This window comes from Onychomys torridus, chromosome 4 (genome assembly GCF_903995425.1).
Source record: "Onychomys torridus chromosome 4, mOncTor1.1, whole genome shotgun sequence".
Classification (NCBI taxonomy): domain Eukaryota; kingdom Metazoa; phylum Chordata; class Mammalia; order Rodentia; family Cricetidae; genus Onychomys; species Onychomys torridus.
In genome coordinates this window covers 4,110-23,516 of record NC_050446.1, presented here as the reverse complement: position 1 = coordinate 23,516, position 19,407 = coordinate 4,110, and the positions used below count along the sequence as shown (strand labels likewise).

The 19,407-nt window shown below is 37.9% G+C and overlaps 1 long non-coding RNA gene across 1 annotated transcript; it reads left to right on the top strand.

Moving 5' to 3' along the window:
- The first annotated feature begins 999 nt into the window (after positions 1-999).
- On the top strand, positions 1,000-18,828 carry LOC118582107. Its single transcript, XR_004944729.1, has 3 exons — positions 1,000-1,118; positions 13,208-13,274; positions 17,650-18,828. It is a non-coding gene; the product is annotated as an uncharacterized LOC118582107 (long non-coding RNA).
- The last annotated feature ends 579 nt before the right edge of the window (positions 18,829-19,407 follow it).

Sequence of the window (19,407 nt, the reverse complement as noted above, 5' to 3'; positions counted from 1 at the left end):
GGCAAATCAGCAAAATAATATTCCAGTATAATATTTTGTTCTGTTCACAAAGCAAAAAGGAAAGCTAAATATATTAGAACAATGGTTCTCAACCTATGGGTTGTGATCCTGTTGCGGGTCGAATTACCCTTTCATAGGTAAATCAGATATCCTGCATATCAGATATTTATATTATCATTCATAAAATTAGAAAAATTATAATTATGAAGTGGCAACTAAATACTTTTATGGTTTGAGGTCACCATAACATGAGTATTAAGGGGTTGCAGCATTAGGAAGATTGAGAAACACTGTATACAAGATTCATTGACACTGGTAATATTTCATTTCCATTTTATAACTTTTTGTTTGTTTATTTGTTTTTGAGACAGGGTTTCTCTGTGTAGCTTTGCGCCTTTCCTGGAACTCGCTTTGTAGACCAGGCTGGCCTCGAGCTCACAGACTGCCTCTGACTCCCAAGTGCTGGGATTAAAGGCGTGCGCCACCACCGCCCGGTAACTTACTTTTAATTGTGTGGCTGTATGTGTATACATATCAAGTGTTAAACTGTTCTACTGAGTCAGCATATGAAAATGTTATGACGTATTTCCACAAAGGAGTAAAAGAAGTGATGACTGTTTAATTTGCTTTTCCCAGTCCAGAAGAAGAGGAATGTCCTGTGAATTATTGACTTATTGATAACAACTTCCAAATAATCTTGTCTTTTTAGCATCTACAGTATGTTTAGCTAACTATGTTAATGTTTGGTTTGCATTCATGGAAATTGAAAGAGGATCATATAATATACAACCAATACATACATAACTTTAAGAATCATTTAGTAATAGCAGATGAACACATATTTTAAATATGTTCTGTGGATACACATCTGGGAACTCACCTAAATTTTTAACTCATTTGCTTTTCTGCATAGAGCAGTGTTCATTAACTATTAAGTGCTTCATTCTAATTGTGGACCCATTTTAAATCAGTACCATCTCATTTTCTTTTTAGGTAGTCATTACTAGTAAAAGTGGTGAAATCTTGTATCGCATTTTACCATGGGCCAAGTATGTGGTTCGTGAAAGTGACAATGTGAATTATGATTGGATACACTGGGATCCAGAAGACCATATAAAGTAAGAACAGGAGATTTTAAATAATTGCTTATTTCAGTGTTTCTTAGGAAATTAATTTGTATATTTTATAGCTTTTACAATAATGCTCCAAGACTTTCTTCACTGCTTTCTTATTGTTTTGCATGATAGTATTTCTATGTTATACATCATATCAGAGTCTGTCATATCTATCCAATGAAACATAGAAGTATTTTTTTTTCATTTTGAAGTTAGTTAAAAAAAAGTAAACTTCTATATACTATCAAGAAGGAGTATTAATATTTTGAGTTACAATTTCAAACTTACAAAGATTTAAACAATTTAATATTTCTTACTACCATGTGTATGATGATGGATTAGTATAGTTATGAAAAGGGCATTGGGATGGTAAATGATGTATTTGGGGAATATTTTATGATTATGTTTCACATGTGTTATATGTACTTTAGAAAATATAAATCCCCAACAATAACAACAACAAGCTAATTGTGGAGAAATTGGCTAATTGTTAAATGTGGCTTTTAATTTTTTTTTGAGAATTTTCATGCTAATAATAATCACCATCAACCCTCTCTTCTTACTTAGGTCTGTATAATGTTTAGTAAACCATTTACTATGCCAATTACTAGTATTAAAATTCTATGTTAAGATGATGATATTTCTAATAGGTCATGATTACTTTACTTATATTTAAAAATAATGTTCCCTATGTATTTATACCTTTTTTGCATGAAAGTAGAAAGAATTTAATTTAAGAAAATGTTAGGGAATGAAATGAAGGAGATGTGGGTTCAGATAACTGAGTCATTTTACTGTGAAGACATGATCAGATCACTTTTATTCTGCTGTTTTTTAAAATTTAATGAAATTTAATATAATTTAATTCATTTTAATTTAATGAAATTCTTCATTCTACATATTCTCTCTGCCTGTCAGCCCCACCTATCCTTTCTCCTACATTGTTATGGGCCGTTCAGCACTTTATTAGACCATCAAATGTTTTAGACAGGCATAGTAACACTGGTTCACAGAGTTAAGCAAATGCAACATAAACAAAAGTAACACACTTTACTTTACATTATACAATGAAATTGCATTCTCCTCTAGGTGTTCAGAGTTAAAATAGGATATTAGGAACAAAAGAGAAAAACCTAGGGTTGTGATTGTGTGAGTGTTGAACATTCTCAATAAAAAGTGAGTGTGCAGCCGGGCTTTTATTTTTCTCTTTTTCTTTTCTTTGTGTGCGTGTGTGTGTGAGTGTGTGTGTGTATGAGTGTTTTTGTTTGTGTGAGTGTTGTATTTTTTTGTGTGTTTGAGTGAGTGTGTGTATGAGTGTTTTTGTGTGCGTGTGTGTATGAGTGTTTTTGTTTGTGTGAGTGTGGGAGTGTTGTATTTTTGTGTGTGTGAGTTTTTTTTTGTGTGAATGTGTGTGTGTGTGACTGTGTTGTGTGTGAGTGTTTTGATGTGTGTGTGTGTGAATGTGAGTGAGAGTGTGTGAATGTGTTTTTGTGAGTATTTCTGTTTTTGTGTGTGTGTGAGTGTTTTTGTTTTTGATTGTGTGTGTGTGTTTTTGTTTTTGTGTGAGTTTGTTTTGTGTGTGAGTGTGTGTGTGTGAGTGTGTGTGACTGTGTTGTGTGTGAGTGTTTTGGTGTGTGTGTGAATGTGAGAGTGTGAGTGTTTTTTTGTGAGTGAGTTTCTGTTTTTGTGTGTGTGTGAGTGTTTTTGTTTTTGTGTGAGTTTTTGATTGTGTGTGTTTTTGTTTTTGTGTGAGTTTGTTTTGTGTGTGAGTGTGTGTGTGTGAGTGTTTTTGTTTTTGTATGAGTTTGTTTTGTGTGTGTGCGTGAGTGTGTGTGTGTTTATGTGTGTTTGTATTTTTGCGTGTATGTGAATGTGAGAGTGTGTGTGTTTGAGTGTTTTTGTTTTTTTGTGTGTGAGTGTTTTTGTGAATGTGTGTGTGAGTGTGTGTGGCTGTGTTGTGTGTGATTGTTTTGCTGTGTGTGTGAGTGAGAGTGTGAGTGTGTGAGTGTTTTTTTGTGAGTGAGTGTTTCTGTTTTTGTGTGTGTGTTTCTGTTTTTGTGTGAGTGCGTGTGAGTGTTTTTGTTTTTGTATGAGTTTGTTTTGTGTGTGTGTGTGTGTGTGAGTGTTTTTGTTTGTGTGTGTGTGTTTTTGTTTGTGTGGGTGTTTTTTTTGTTTTTGAGTTTGTGTGTGTGTGTTTGTGTGTGAGTGTGTGTGTTTATGTGTGTGTGTGAGTGTTTTTTTTGTGTGTGAGTGTTTATGTGTGTTTGTATTTTTTTTGTGTGTGTGAATGTGAGTAATAGTGTGTGTTTGAGTGTTTTTGATTTTGTGTGTGTGTGTGTGTGTGTTTGTGCATGTGAGTGTGTGAATGTGTGTGTGAGAATGTGTGTGTGAGAATGTGTGTGTGTGACTGTGTGAGTGTGTGAATGTGTGTGTGAGAATGTGAATGAGAGTGTTTCTGTTTTTGTGTGAGTGCGTGTGAGTGTTTTTGATTGCGTATGTGTGTGTGTGTGAGTGTTTATGTGTGTTTGTATTTTTGTGTGTGTGAATGTGAGTGAGAGTGTGTGTTTGAGAGTTTTTGTTTTTGTGTGTGTGTGTTTTTGTTTTTGTAGGTGTGTGTGAGGGTTTTTGTTTGTGTGTGTGTTTTTTTTTCTGTGTGTGAGTGTTTGTGTGAATGTGTGTGAGAGTCAGTGTGTGAGTGTATGTGGGTGTGTGAGTGTTTGTATTTGTGAGTGTGTGTGTGTGTGATTGTTTTTTGTGTGTTTGTGGTTTTTGTGTGTGTGTGAGTGTTTTTGTTTTTGTGTTTGTGTGTTTTTTGTGTGTGTTTGTGTGAATGTGTGTGTGTGAGTGTTTTTGTGTGTGTGTGAATGTGAGTGAGAGTGTGAGTGTGTGTAGTTGGAGTTTTCCTGCCTGGCCCAGTCAGGACAAATCTCTCTTACCCGCCAGTCCCGCAGTTGCTCAGACCCAACCAAGAAAGCACACAGAAACTTACATTGTTTACAAACTGTATGGCCGTGGAAGGCTTCTTGTTATCTACCTTTTCTATCTTAAATAATCCATTTCTGTTAGTCTATACTTTGCCACATGGCTTGTGGCTTACCGGTGTCTTTACATGTTGCTTCTCATGGCGGCGGCTGGCGGTGTCTCCCCCAGCCTTCTACTTCCCAGAATTCTCTCCTCTCTTGTCCTGCCTATACTTCCTGCCTGGCCACTGGCCAATCAGAACTTTATTTACACAGAGCGATATCCACAGCACTTCCCCTTTTCTTTTTTTTTTTTAAGGAAGGTTTTAACTTTTACATAGTACAATTACATATAACAAAACAATTATCTAGCAAGAATTACAGTTACAATATTAAAGAAGATATCCTATCTATCTTATATTTGTGAGTCTAAGGTTTTATATCTAACTTATCTTGTATCATAACTGAGGAAATTATAACTATATAGTCTTCAACCACATCAAAAACCTCAGAAGGATATAATATTACTTGAGAACCAGGAGAAGGATGTAAGCATTTTTCAGGAGTCTTGCAAGAGTAGACAGAGACAGCTGGCAGCCTGGACAGTCACCTAATGTTCCTTTGTAAAGTTGGGGCATTTGTCTTCAGCCCACAGGGCTAGAGTCTCTCGGTCACTTCTTTCAGTGTCCTGTAGAATGTCTGGCATTTTCCTCTGTGAAGCAGGAACCTGAAGGACCATTTTGTCAAGCAAAGTTTAGTGGTCACCTTTCTATGGGTCCTGCATGTCCAGTCGATCAAGCAGTCCAGGCAAGAACAGTTTCTTGCCCAAATGGCTATTGTTGCCAAGGTGAAGATAAGATATGAAGTGTCTTCAATGCCCATCGTTGTCTCTGAAGTAAATCGATGATGCCAGGAGCAGACATGTCTCACTGTCCAGAAAGTCTAAATTTTAAAAATATTTTAAATGCCATATTCTGAAGGTCTTTGAAGTATTTGAAGATTATCTATCTATCTGAAATATCTCTGTGTATACCTAGAAGACTTAACTAACATGGCTACAAGTATGATTATCCTAGATGATTAATTATTAATCTATTTTTAATTATCCATTACAATTTTAAATGAGCTATACAAACATAATACCTTAAACAAGAGTAGAAATATATACATAGTATAACAAAATTAACTAAGTTTGTATCAATAGACTAAAATCTAAACCAATGTAAAACATTTTAAACAACTTGTTGCTCTTTAGAAGTAAGTTCCCTAATCTACCCATTCATCTTATTATATCTATATCATATTCCCCTTTCTTCTTTAGAAAGAGATCTCATTTATAATCAACCCGCTTTAAAGAAAAATATTGTTTTTTTTTCTGTCCCACAACAGAGGGCTCTTCTGATTTGGAACACAAGAATCTCTTAACCTTTTTTTTTTTAGCAACATGTCTGGGTTTAGAGAAGGAGTGAGCCAATTTCATCTCCAAAGCCAGCTTGATAATTTTGGGAATGTGGGCGTAGTTTTTCTTACTACTTCCTGCTGGAGGGGGCCGCTGTATCTTATGGGGACACAAAGAAAATTTTAGGATTATAGAGTAGTCCATTAGGGTGAGCCTCTGAGCCAGTTGCCTTGAAACCATTCTGGATGTCAGATCATCTGGGCCATGGTGTCATCGGACACCTTTCAGGTGGTCTTGGCTGATCAAACCTGATATATCTTAATCTGGAACAAATCCACAGCCTCTGGCTTTCTGTGGAAACAAAAGCAGAGACTCCTTTCCAAAGCAACATATCCTTATATCCAAATTTCAAAGTCAAGGTACCTTTAAAATTTACATATTTGTTTAACTCAACAGCTTTTATGATCAAATCCTTTTTTGTGGTTAAAAATCCCAAAGACAAGACAAACCAGATTCTCCGTGTAATATCCATCTTTGTAAGACTGAAACGCCACTGTGGCTGCTGGCTCCGCCCACCTCAGCTTCCCAACATGGCTGTGGTACAGTTTACCGCCAGCTCTGGGTCTGGAGCCGTGTGTACCATCAACTATCAGAAGCAGTTTTATCAAAGCAGTGCATAGCCCAGAAACTTTTTTTCTTTTTTTAAACTAGCAAAGGCTAAATCTACCACGCAGCAGAGTAAAGTGTCGCTTATAGATTCCTCATTCCTGCCACATTGCAGGTCAGATGCACCCGCCAGGAACCGGCCATAGTAGCTCAAACCGGCAGGCTGCCGCTAACTTGAGAGAGACAATTAGGAAGTTGTTTTTAGCTCCGTCTTAGAATCTTTTTTCTCAGGTTTTAGGTGGAAACTCTTGTCAACACATTGGACGCCATTTGTAGTTGGAGTTTTCCTGCCTGGCTCATAGTCAGGACAAATCTCTCTTACCCGACAGTCCCGCAGTTGCTCAGACCCAACCAAGAAAGCACACAAAAACTTATATTGCTTACAAACTGTATGGCCGTGGCAGGCTGCTTGTTATCTACCTTTTTTATCTTAAATTAACCCATTTCTGTTAGTCTATACTTTGCCACATGGCTTGTGGCTTACCGGTGTCTTTACATGTTGCTTCTCATGGCGGCAGCTGGCGGTGTCTCCCCCAGCCTTCTACTTCCCAGAATTCTCTCCTCTCTTGTCCTGCCTATACTTCCTGCCTGGCCACTGGCCAATCAGAACTTTATTTACACAGAGCGATATCCACAGCAAGTGTGTGAGTGGTTTTTTTTTGTGTGAGTGTTTCTGTTTTTTTTTTGTGTGTGTGTGTGAGTGTTTTTGTTTTAGTGTGTGTGTGAGTATTTTGGTTTTTTTTAGACTATTTTTTTATTATTATATTTGTGTTTTAATTTTACACATCAGCCATGGGTTCCCCTGTCCTCCCCTGTCCTGCCCCCACCCCACCCTCCCCCCAGCCCCTCCCCTCCACTCCCACCTCCTCCAGGGCCAAGACTCCCCTGGGGATTCATTTAAACCTGGTGGATTCAGTACAGGCAGGTCCAGTCCCCTACTTCCAGGCTGAGCAAAGTGTCTTTCTTTGAAGGGAAATCTAGGTTCAATTTCCCTTTGAAAACGGGTAAGGTAAGTCCCTTGCTGTTATTCTTCCTATAAGCAGCAGTTCATTTCTGGTAAACCCAGTCACTCTTAGGCTCACATGGAGATACACAGTGATAAGAGCACTTGTGTCTGTTCTGAAAAAGAGTAACACATTTGATGTAAGAGAAGCTGCTGTTCATATCAGTTTCCTAAGCAGAGTTAATCTAGATATGGCCCGTGTGTGTAGGAAGCACAGTTCTTTTGTTCGGAGCAAGCTCGCTCACCGTTTCTGCTCAATTGGAAACACTGAAATCAGGAGCATGCTTCTTACTCCAAAGCAGAGTGTGTTTCATGGACGGGAACTCTGGTTTGAATTTCTCTTAAATAACGAAGGTAAATCCTGTACTGTCACTCTTCCTACAAGAAACAGTTCATTTCTGGTAAACCCAGTCACTCTTGGGCTCACATGGTGATACACAGTGCACAGAGCTCATGCCTACCTAACCAGCAATTGCAGTGCATTGGATGTAAGAGGAGCAGTTGTTCCTGTCAGTTTTGTAAGCAGATTTGAACTAGATATGGTCCTTATGTGTAGGAAACACAGTTCTTTTGTTCTGAGCACGCTCACGATTCCTGCTCTATTGGAAACTCTGGAAAGCAGGAGCATGCTTCTTGCTCCAAAAGCAGAGTGTCTTTCTTGAAACGGAAATCTGGGTTCAATTTCCCTGTGAAAATGAAGTTTTTTCCCATGGTGTCTGTCTTCCTACAAGTAACATTTTATTTCTGGTAAATCCAATCACTCTTGCGCTCACTGGAGATACACCGTGCACAGAGCCCACAAAATTCTTCCCTGAAATTACACCACATTGGAGGTAAGAGGAGCTTCTGTTTGTACTGTTTTTGGAAGAAGAGTTGAACTGGATATGGTCCTTATGTGTAGGAAACATAATTCTTTTGTTGGGAGCATGCTCACGGTTCCTGCTCTATTGAAAACTGTGGAAAGTAGAAGCGTGTCTCCTGCTCAAAAGCAGAGTGTCTTTCTTGTAAAGGAAATCTGGGTTCATTTCCCTTCGAAAACAGAGTTTATTCCCATGCTGTCTGTCCTCCTACAAACAACAGTACATTTCTGGTAAACCGAGTCTCTCTTGTGCTCCCATTGAGATACACAGTGATAGGAGCAGTCCGTTCTGAGAAAGAGCCGCCCATTTGATGTAAGAGGAGCTGCTCTTTGTATCAGTTTATTAAGCAGTGTTAATGTAAATATGGGCCGTGTGTGTAGGAAGCACAGTTCTTTTGTTCGGAGCAAGCTCGCTCACCGTTTCTGCTCAATTGGAAACACTGAAATCAGGAGCATGCTTCTTACTCCAAAGCACAGTGTGTTTCATGGACGGGAACTCTGGTTCGAATGTCCCTTCAAAAATGGAGTTTAATCCTGTGCTATCAGTCTTCCATAAAGCAACAGTTCTTTTCTGGTAAACCCAGTCACTCTTGGTCTCACGTGGAGATACACAGTGCACAAATCTCACGCGTTTCTTCCAGCAACTGCAGCACATTGGATATAAGAAGAGCTGCTGTTCCTATAAGTTTCATAAGCAGAGTTGAACTAGAAATGGTCCTTATATGTAGGAAACACAGTTCTTTTGCTCTAAACACGCTCATGATTCCTGCTCTATTGGAAACTCTGGTATGTTGAAGAATGCTTCTTGTTCCAAAAGCAGAGTGTCTTTCTTGTAAGGGAAATCTGGGTTCAATTTCCCTTCAAAAATGGAGTTTATTCCCATGCTGTCTGTCTTCCTACAAGCAACAGTTCATTTCTGGTAAACCCAGTCACTCTTGGGCTCACATTGAGATACACAGTGCAAAGAGCCCTCATGTCTGTTGTGAGCAAGAGCAGCCCATTTGATATAAGCGGAGCTGCTGTTCATATCAGTTTCCTAAGCAGAGTTAATCTAGATATGGCCCATGTATGTGTAGGAAGCACAGTTCTTTTGTTCTGAGCAAGCTCACTGTTTCTTCTCTATTGGAAACACTGAAAGCAGGAGCATGCTTCTTGCCCCAAAGCAGAGTGTGTTTCATGTATGGGAACAATGATTTGAATTTGCCGTCAAAAATGGAGCTAAATCATATGCTGTCAGTCTTCCTACAAGCAACAGTTCATTTCTGGTGATCCGATTCACTCCTTGGCTCACTAGGAGATACAGAGTACACAGAGATCACGTGTTTCTAACCAGCAATTGCTGTGCATTTGATCTAAGAGGAGCTGCTGTTCCTATCAGTTTTGTAAGCAGAGTTGAACTAGATATGGTCCTTATGTGTAGGAAATACAGTTCTTTTGTTCTAAGCACGCTCATGGTTACTGGAGTATTGGAAACTCTGGAAAGTAGGAGCGTGATTCTTGTTCCGAAAGCAGAGTCTTTCTTGTAAGGGAAATCTGGGTTCACTTTCACTTCGAAAACGGAGTTTATTCCCATGTTGTTGGTTCTCCTACAAGCAACTTTTCATTTCTGGTAAACCTAGTCACTCTTGGGCTCCCATTGAGATACACAGTGCAAAATGCCATCGTGTCTGTTCTGCACGAGAGCAGGCCATTATACATAAGAGGAGTTTCTGTGGGATGTTCTATATGTCAAATGTGTTGCTCTGATTGGTTAAAATAAATAAAGTACTGAATGGCCAGTAGCCAGACATGATGGATAAGGTAGGCGGGACAAGGAAGAGGAGAAGTCTGGGAACAGGAAGGCTGAGGGTATAGAGTGCCATGTGTGGCCATGACAAGATTTAAGGTACTGGTAAGCCACGAGCCACGTGGAAAAGTATAGATTAATAAAAATGGGCTAAATATAAGAGTAAGAGCTAGACAATGGTAGGCCTGAGCTAAGGCCAAACAGTTTAAATAATATAAATGTCCGTATGATTATTTTATACATGGGTTATGGGACCGTGGGGGCTTGGTGGGACCTGGAGAGAATCTCTCCAATTACAAATTGTGCCCAATGTGGGGCTAGAGTTTCCACCTAAATCCTGAGAAAAAAGATTCTAAAATGGAGCTAAAAACAGCTTCTTAATTGTCTCTCTCAAGTTAGCGACAGCCTGCCGTTTTGAGCTACTTGGCGGGTTTTTGGCGTGTGCGTCTGACCTGCAGTGTGACGGGAATGAGGAGTCTACAAGTGGCACTTCACTCTGCTTCATGGTGGATTTGGCCTTTGCTAGTTAAAAAAACAAAAAAGTTTCTGGGCTATACACTACTTTGATAGAACTACTTCTGAGAGTTGATGGCTCCAGACCCAGACCCAGAGCTGGCGGTAAACTGTGACACCGCCATGTTGGGAAGCTGATGTGGGCGGAGCCAGCAGCCACAGTGGCGTTTCAGTCTTACAAAGATGGATATTACACAGAGAATCTGGTTTGTCTTGTCTTTGGGATTTTTAACTACAAAAAAGATTTGTTTGTAAAAGCTGTTGAGTTAAACAAATAAGTAAATTTTAAAGATACCTTAACTTCAAAATTTAGATATAATGATATGTTGCTTTGGAAAAGAGTCTCTGCTTTTGTTTCCACAGAAAGCCAGAGGCTATGGATTTGATCCAGATTAAGATACATCAGGTTTGATCAGCCAAGACCACCTGAAAGGTCTCCGATGACACCATGGCCCAGGTGATCCAACATCCAGAATGGTTTCAAGGCAACTGGCTCACAGACTACTCCATAGTCCTAAATTCTTTGTGTCCCCATAAGATACAGCGTCCCCCTCCAACAGAAAGTAGTAAGAGAAACTACGCCCAAATTCCCAGCTGACTTTGGAGGTGAAATTGGCTCACTCCTTCTCTAAACCCAGGCATATTGTTAAAATAAAAGGCTAAGATATTCTTGTGTCCCAAATCAAAAGAGCCCTCTGGTATGGGACAGAGAAAAAACAATATTTTTATTTAAAACACATTGATTATAAATATGATCTCTTTCTAAAGATGAAAAGGGGATATGATATAGATATAATAATATGAAAGGGTAGATTAAGTAATTTACTTGGAAAGAACAACAACTTGTTTAAAATGTTTTACATCAGAATACATTTTAGTCTACTGATACAAACTTAAAGTTAATTTGTTATACTCTGTATATTTCTACTCTTGTTTAAAATATTATCTTTGTATAGCTCAGTTAAAATTGTAATGAATATTTAAAAATATATTAATAATTAGTCATCTATGATAATCATACTCGTAGCCATGTTAGTTAAGTCTTCTAGGTATACACAGAGATATATCAGATAGATAGGTAATCTTCAAATACTTCAAATTCCTACAGAATATGGCATTTAAAATATTTTTAAAATTTAGACTTTCTGGACAATGAGACATGTCTGCTTCTGGTAACACCGATTTACTTCAGAGAGGAGGATGGGCATTAAAGACACTTCATACCTTATCTTTACCTTGACAAAAATAGCTATTGGGCAAGAAACTGTTCTTGCCTGGACTGTTTGATTGACTGGACATGCAGGACCCATAGAAAGGTGACCACTAAACTTTGCTTGACAAAATGGTCCTTCAGGTTCCTGCTTCACAGAGGAAACTGCCAGACATTCTACAGGAAACTGAGAGAAGTGACTGAGAGACTCTAGCCCTGTGGGCTGAAGACAAATGCCCCAACTTTACAAAGGAACATTAGGTGACTGTCCAGGCTGCCAGCTATCTCCGTCTATCCTGCAAGACTCCCGAAAGTTGCTTGCATCCTTCTCCTGGTTCTCAGGTAACATTACATCCTTCTGAGGTCTTTGATATGGTTAAAGACTAGATAGTTATAATTTCCTCAGTTATGATAAAAGATAAATTAGATATAAAACCTTAGACTCACAAATATAAGATAGATAGGATATCTTCTTTGATATTGTAACTGTAATTCTTGCTTGATAGTTTTATTTTCTAAAATTTTACTGTATAAAAGTTAAGACCTTCCTTAAAAAAAAAAGAAAACGGGAAGTGCTGTGGGATGTTCTGTATGTCAAATGTGTTGCTCTGATTGGTTAAAATAAATAAAGTACTGATTGGCCAGTAGCCAGGCAGGAAGGATAGGGTAGGCGGGACAAGGAAGTAGAGAAGTCTGGGAACAGGAAGGCTGAGGGGATAGACTGCAGTCCACGGCCGTGACAAGATGTAAAGTACTGGTAAGCCACGAGCCACGTGGCAAAGTATAGATTAATAAAAATGGGCTAAATATAAGAGTAAGAGCTAGACAATGAATGGTAGGCCCGAGCTAAGGCCAAACAGTTTAAATAATATAAATGTCCCTATGATTATTTTATACATGGGTTATGGAAACGCGGGGACTTGGTGGCACCTGGAGAGAATCTCTCCAACTACAAGGAGTTCCTGTTCATATCAGTTTACTAAGCAGAGTTAATCTAGATATGGCCCATGTGCGTAGGAAGCACAGTTCTTTTGTTCTGAACAAGCTCACTGTTTCTGCTCTATTGGAAACCGTGAAAGCAGGAGCATGCTTCTTGCTGCAAAGCAGTGTGTGTTTCATGTATGGGAACTGTGGTTTGAATTTCCCTTCAAAAATGGAGGTAAATCCCGTACTATCATGTGGAGATATTCATATGTAAGCAGTTACTGTTCCTTCTGAGTCTCAAGGCTATTTGAGGACTATGACTGGGATGAAGGCTAGGTTTGGCAGGCTAATGCTAGGAGGAGAAAATGTTCTCTTCCCCTTATCTCAAGTCACAAGTTACAAATGCCTAAGTACATGGAAGTGGCTTTCTGCTGCAAGGCATGTTATTTTCAGCCTGTGTTGCTTAAGCTTCCTTTCTAAGTTGAAATTAATGCTGAGGACAATGAGATAGCGTCTGTCCAGAATATCACCTCAAGAAACACTTAGAATAGCTGGAACATAGGGTGAATGCCATGTTATGCCAAGTATTGTTTCAGTAGATTGCTCAAGAATATAATGTAAGATCGAAACATAAGAAAAGGAAGTGATTGGTAAGAATCTTTGTATTCACAGTGAATATAAGTCTGATGCTCATAAAGAACAGCATGCAGTTGTATTTTCTGCCTTTGCTCTGCATCCCCTGTGTCCTGATTTCTGCGATACCCTTTCCCAGGGACCCCAACGCTCTAGTTGTTGACACTTGGCGCCCGAACAGTGACCCTGAAGGATTGTCAAGAATGGTGAGTAAGATAAGTTCCTATTACAGGGTTATGGAACAAGCTAAATCTACTCCTTATTTACAGATTCTGAAGCATTCTCTGGCTGTATATGGAGTAAGTATATCTACAAATGATACAGAAATGTGTATGAGAGTTGTCCGGGAATAGAATCCTTGGTTCCCTGATGAGGGCTCCATGGATATGGACAACTGGAGAAGAGTTAGGCATAATGTGGACAGAGCTATGCAGCAAGGAGGGAGAATTCCTATTCGTTTCTGGTCTATTTGGTCTATTCTTTTTACTATGTTCAAAGTGATGAAGAAGAAAGAATAATTAGTAATTTACAGAAAGAGGTTGCACCATCAATTAAGGATTTACAGCTTGATGCTGATATTAAAGAGGCTGTTGTTGAAGATACTGAGGAATTTACTTTGTCCAAAAAGAAAAAGGAAGTTAATGACATAGTTGTAAAAGATCAGCTGAAAACAAAAGTAAAAGCTGCTAACAGCGATTGGCAACTTGAGGTGATGGAGCAACTTAATTTAATTATGGGAAAATTGTCTAAATTGGAAAGAAAATTTAATGAAAGGCCTATAAAGCAATTAACCCCTTCGGCCCCGCTGTAAGCTGATGCCTTATTTTCCACCTTGATTGCGGAACTGTCTGGATCAGAAGGCGTTAGTGATGATGAACCTGATGAAGATTTACATTCTACTTTTGCTTTTCCTGTTATTAGGCCGCCTCCAGTACAGGGGGTTGCACAGCCACCAAGATATGAAGGAATAAATGTTGATGATATTGGTAGGCTGAAAAAGGCAGTGAATATGTATAGACCTCAATCTCATTATGTTAAAAAGACTTTAAATACTCTTGCTCGACATCATAATAATTTTGCTCCAGAAGACTGGAGAGTTTTATGTCGAGCTCTATTACGAGAACCTGAATATTTGCAATGGCACATGTGGTTTCTTGATCTTTGTGCTGAAAAGGCCCGACAGAATGCACAAAGTAACAATCTGCAGCTGCAAGCTATAACCTATGCTATGTTATCAGGGACTGGAGCTTATGCAGACATGGCAGCCCAAGTCAATACCCCCGATGAAATTCATGAACAACTGAGAGAGACTGGAGTTGGAGCAATGGGGGGCCCATATTTGTTTTTAAATTCTATATTGTAGATGCAGCCATTAAAGATTTTATGGAAGGATAATGATCCTTTATGGATAGAACAATGGTCACTTTCCAAAAAAAAAAAAAAAAATTGGAAGCAGCACATCAATTGGTTAAGGAACAATTACAGAAAAATAATATTGAGTTTTCTACTTCCCCTTGGAATTCGCCTATATTTGTAATTAAGAAAAGTTCAGGTAAATGGTGTCTTCTAACTGATTTGAGAGGAGTAAATGCTTCCATGTATCCTATGGGAACTCTTCAACCTGGAATTCCTTCCCCTGTTATGCTACCTAAGAATTGAGCTGTTATTGTTATTGATTTACTAGATTGCTTTTTTACAATTCCTCCTCTTCATAAAGAAGATAAAAAAGATTTGCCTTTTCTTTGCCTCAAATTAATCATATAGGGCCTCATAAAAGATTTCAATGGGAAGTTTTACCTCAAGGCATGATGAATTCTCCTACTATGTGTCAATTATATGTTGATTCAGCTTTAAAACCTATTCGACAAAGATGGCCTAATGTTTATATTTCTCATTATATGGATGATATTTTATTTTCTAGTTCAGATATTAATGAATTGGAATTAATTTTACAACAATTGCCTCAATATTTTAAGCCTTATGGCTTAGTAATTGCTCCTGAAAAAATTTAAAATGATAGTATGGTAAATTATTTAGGATATGTTGTGACTAGAACTACTATTTGCCCACAAAAATGTCATTAAGGAGAGATAAATTACAAATTTTAAATGATTTTCAAAAATTACTGGGTGATATAAATTGGTTAAGATCAGCCTTACGGATACAAACTTACAAATTACATAATTTATTTGGAATTTTACAAGGGGATTCTGATTTGAATAGTCCAAGAGAATTGACTCCAGAGGCAGAACTAGAACTTCAATTTGTGGAAGAACAAATTAAAAATTCTTTTTGAAGTAGGATTGATGTTTCTAAACCTATTACATTATATATTTTACAAACATGGCAATATCCCACGGGTATGCTAGGACAGGATGAAAAACCTTTAGAATGGATTTATACTGAACATAGATTTTCCAAAAATATTATGCCTTATTATCATCAAGTGGCATTTAAAAAAAATTATTAACTATTATTGAACAAGGGAGACAATGTTGTTTTACATTGTCTGGATATGATGTTCATGAGATAATATTTCCTTTAGCTAAAGATCAAGTGTCTTTTCTGTTATCTAATTCAGAGATGTTACAAATTTCCCTGCCTAATTTTGTTGGAAGTATTAATTATCATTTCCCACAAGGTAAATTACGGGATTGTTGTAGAAAGCAAGAATTTGTTATTAATTATATAATAAGTGAAGTACCATTAACAAAGGCTATTACTGTATTTACAGATGGTTCTAAGACAAAAAGTGCTTATTGGACAGAAAGTCATTATTGGGTTCAACCTACTAATTTTGGTTCTGTACAACAGAATCAATTGTTTGCAATCATACAAATATTGATTGATTTTACAGTTGATATAAATATTATTGCTGATTCTGCTTATGCTGTAGGAGTTGTACAGAATATATTAAATGCTGTTACTTATTATCCTAAAAGTTCTTTATAACAATTATTGCAGCAAAGAAATTCAAAAATATATATTACACATATGCGCTCTCATACTCGTCTTCCTGGTCCACTGAATTTGGTAATCATGCAGTGGATCAGTTGGTTTCTTTTGTGAATGCTGAAGATCATGCTCAGCTGCATACTAATGCTGGTCACTTACATTTAAAATATAAAATACCTTATAAGCAAGCTAAACAAATAATAAAACTATGTCCCATATGTAGACCATTACATCTTTGAATCATTTCTACAGGTGTCAATCCCTGTGAATTATGGCAGATGGATGTCATGCATATTTCCATGTTTGGCAGACTTTCCTTTGTGCATGTAATTGTGGATACATATTCTAAATTTATTTGGGCTACTGCTCAGTCTGGAGAGACAGCTAATCATGTCATTCAACATTTATTACAGACTTTTTCTGTTCTTGGTGTACCTGCTATAATTAAAACAGATTATGGACCAGCATATGCCAGTCATATAATCCTCAGGGACAAGCTATGATTAAAAGGACACATGGAACTTTAAAATTACAAATTAAAAAATTAAAAAGGAGTGATCCTGGAATGGATATTTTATATTTTGCACAACAAAATGCAAGATCTATTTTATCTCAAGCATTGTTCATCTTAAATTTTCTTAATCTACAACAAAGAGATATTTTAATTAGAGCTCAAAAAACATTTTCAACAAGATCCTGCTGGTATGATGTTACAACAGCCAGTTTGGATAAAAATTGCTGCTGATGCAGAATGACAGCCTGGTTTGCTGCTTAATAGAGGGAAGGGATATGGTTATGTTTCCACAGAGGATAGAGTCACCACACACTGGTTACCAGCCAGATGGATCCAGGTGCGCTCCATTGCGGAAGGCCCCCATCTACCTTGCCATCATCCAGCTAATCAGAGGATATTCCTGTTGCTGCCATGGCTCATTGGTCACTTGGAGGTCGTTGCAGACATTGATAGCTGGCTCTTACTCCTTTGCCTACATGGGGGCAAATTAAAAAGCTTAGTGGGGAAGGTCAAAAGATCTTGCAGAGAACAGGCAAAGCTTTAACTGCTGAGAATTTATTCTTGGCTATGTGTGCTTTGCTTACAGTTACTTACCCTGCTAAAGGAGCTAATGTAAGCTATTGGGCTTATATTCCTAATCCACCTTTGATGGAGCCTGCTATGTGGGGCAGTTTAGATATAACTTTATATACTACTCCTTCTGTATTATCTCCTCCTTGGAATAATTTGACTTACCTGGCAGTCTTTTTAATTTTACTTATGCTGGATCCTTGAAACCTATTTGCTTAGGGGAGTTTCCTTGTCTTCAGATGGATTGGCAATATTGGCTTTTGCCAGGAAACATGAGCAATGGATCCTGTATGTGTTTGCAACAATTATCCACATGGTCATATGACCTGGACCAACGTCACCTTTGAAGATCCTTTGCCATTTCCTGAGTGTCCTGATTTTACCTTTATTGGTTTGAAATATCAACCTTTTGTTTGGAAAGAATGCCGAGGGAAATTTGGAAAATTATATCAGGACATGATTATGTGGGGACCATATGGTCAGTTTTTGCAAAATTGTTCTGAATGGAATAATACTCAATGTGATGTCTCTTTTACAATTAGGATCCCAATGAAAGAGCAATGGAATGAGACCATCTCCAGGAATCGGCTCATGGAATGGGGGAGATGATAGAATTGCCGATCCATGCATCGCATTTTTGAGATTTCCTGCCCAAGTTCAGACACATTTGTGGAAAGCTGCTGCTGCCTTGAAGCCTGTCTATCTAACGAATGGCACATTTTCTGGAACTGCTTCCTCTGCCTCCTCCTATTATTTCACATTGTTTAAAAAATATAATATAACTACTTGTTTGCTCTTGCCCTATGTGTTTTTGATTGGAAATTTTATATTTGATCAAGGAATTCAATGTATACAATGTCAGTTGTATTCTTGCTTGAATTCATCTGTTAAGTTTAAAGATGGTTTTTCATTAATGATTTTGTAACAACGTACTCATGTTTGGTTACCAGTGAATTTGGAAAGAACCTGGTCGCATAATCCTGTAGATACTTTGGTTTTAGAATTTTTTTGAAAAGTTGTTAAAGAGAACAAAAAGAATGGTCGGGATTGTTGTGGCTGTAATTCTTAGTTTAATAGCAGTAACTATAGTTGCTACTGTGTCTGGCATAGCCTTACATACTTCCTTGCAGACAAAGCATTTTGTTGAACAATGGCATAAAGACTCTCGTGATCTATGGCTATCTCAAGTCCAGATTGATTCTAGATTACAAACTCAGATAGATATTTTAAAACAAATTGTAAGTTGGCTTGGCAAAAAGATGTTGACTTTGGAAAGACAAATTTGGCTGAAATGTGATTAGAATTCAACAACCTTTTGTGTTACAAATTTAAAATATAATGAATCCTTACATGATTGGTCTTTAATTCAAAAATACTTGGATGGTAATACCTCCACTTCTGATATGATTAATACTTTGCAATTTATCCATGAGGTATTTGGGCGACAGTTTGAGAATGAAGATGCCTCCACAATTGCAGAACTATTTTTAAAACAACTTGAAGGTCTTGATCCTAAAGAAATTATTCAAAATTTATCCCATACTGAAGGAGGAGTTGGGATCATTTGATAATTATCCTTGTGGCTCTTTGCCTGGGATATTTATGTTATATCCATCCCATTCGAGTCAGTGTTAACTTTATAAAAAGCAATTGTTTTGAAACATCAAAAGAAAAAAGAAGGAAATTGTGGAGATATGCCTGTGTAAGCAGTTACTGTGCCTTCTGAGTCTTTTTTTTTTTCGAGACAGGGTTTCTCTGTGTAGCTTTGTGCCTTTCCTGGGACTGGGCCTCCTCAAACTCACAGAGATCTGCTTGGCTCTGCCTCCCGAGTGCTGGGATTAAAGGCAGGCATGCACCACCACCGCCCAGCTTCCTTCGAGTCTTAAGGCTATTTGAGGACTGTGACTGGGATGAAGGCTAGGTTTGGCAGGCTAGAGCTAGGAGGAGAAAATGTTCTCTTCCCCTTATCTCAAGTCACAAGTTACAAATGCCTAAGTACATGGAAGTGGCTTTCTGCTGCAAGGCATGTTATTTTCAACCTGTGTTGCTTAAGCTTCCTTTCTAAGTTGAAATTAGTGAAGAGGACAATGAGATAGCATCTGGCCAGAATATCACCTCAAGAGACACTTAGAATAGCTGGAACATAGGGTGAATGCCATGTTATGCCAAGTATTGTTTCAGTAGATTGCTTAAGAACATAATGTAAGATTGAAACATAAGAAAAGGAAGTGATTGGTAAGAATCTTTGTATTCACAGTGAACATAAGTCTGATGCTAATAAAGAACAGCATGCAGTTGCA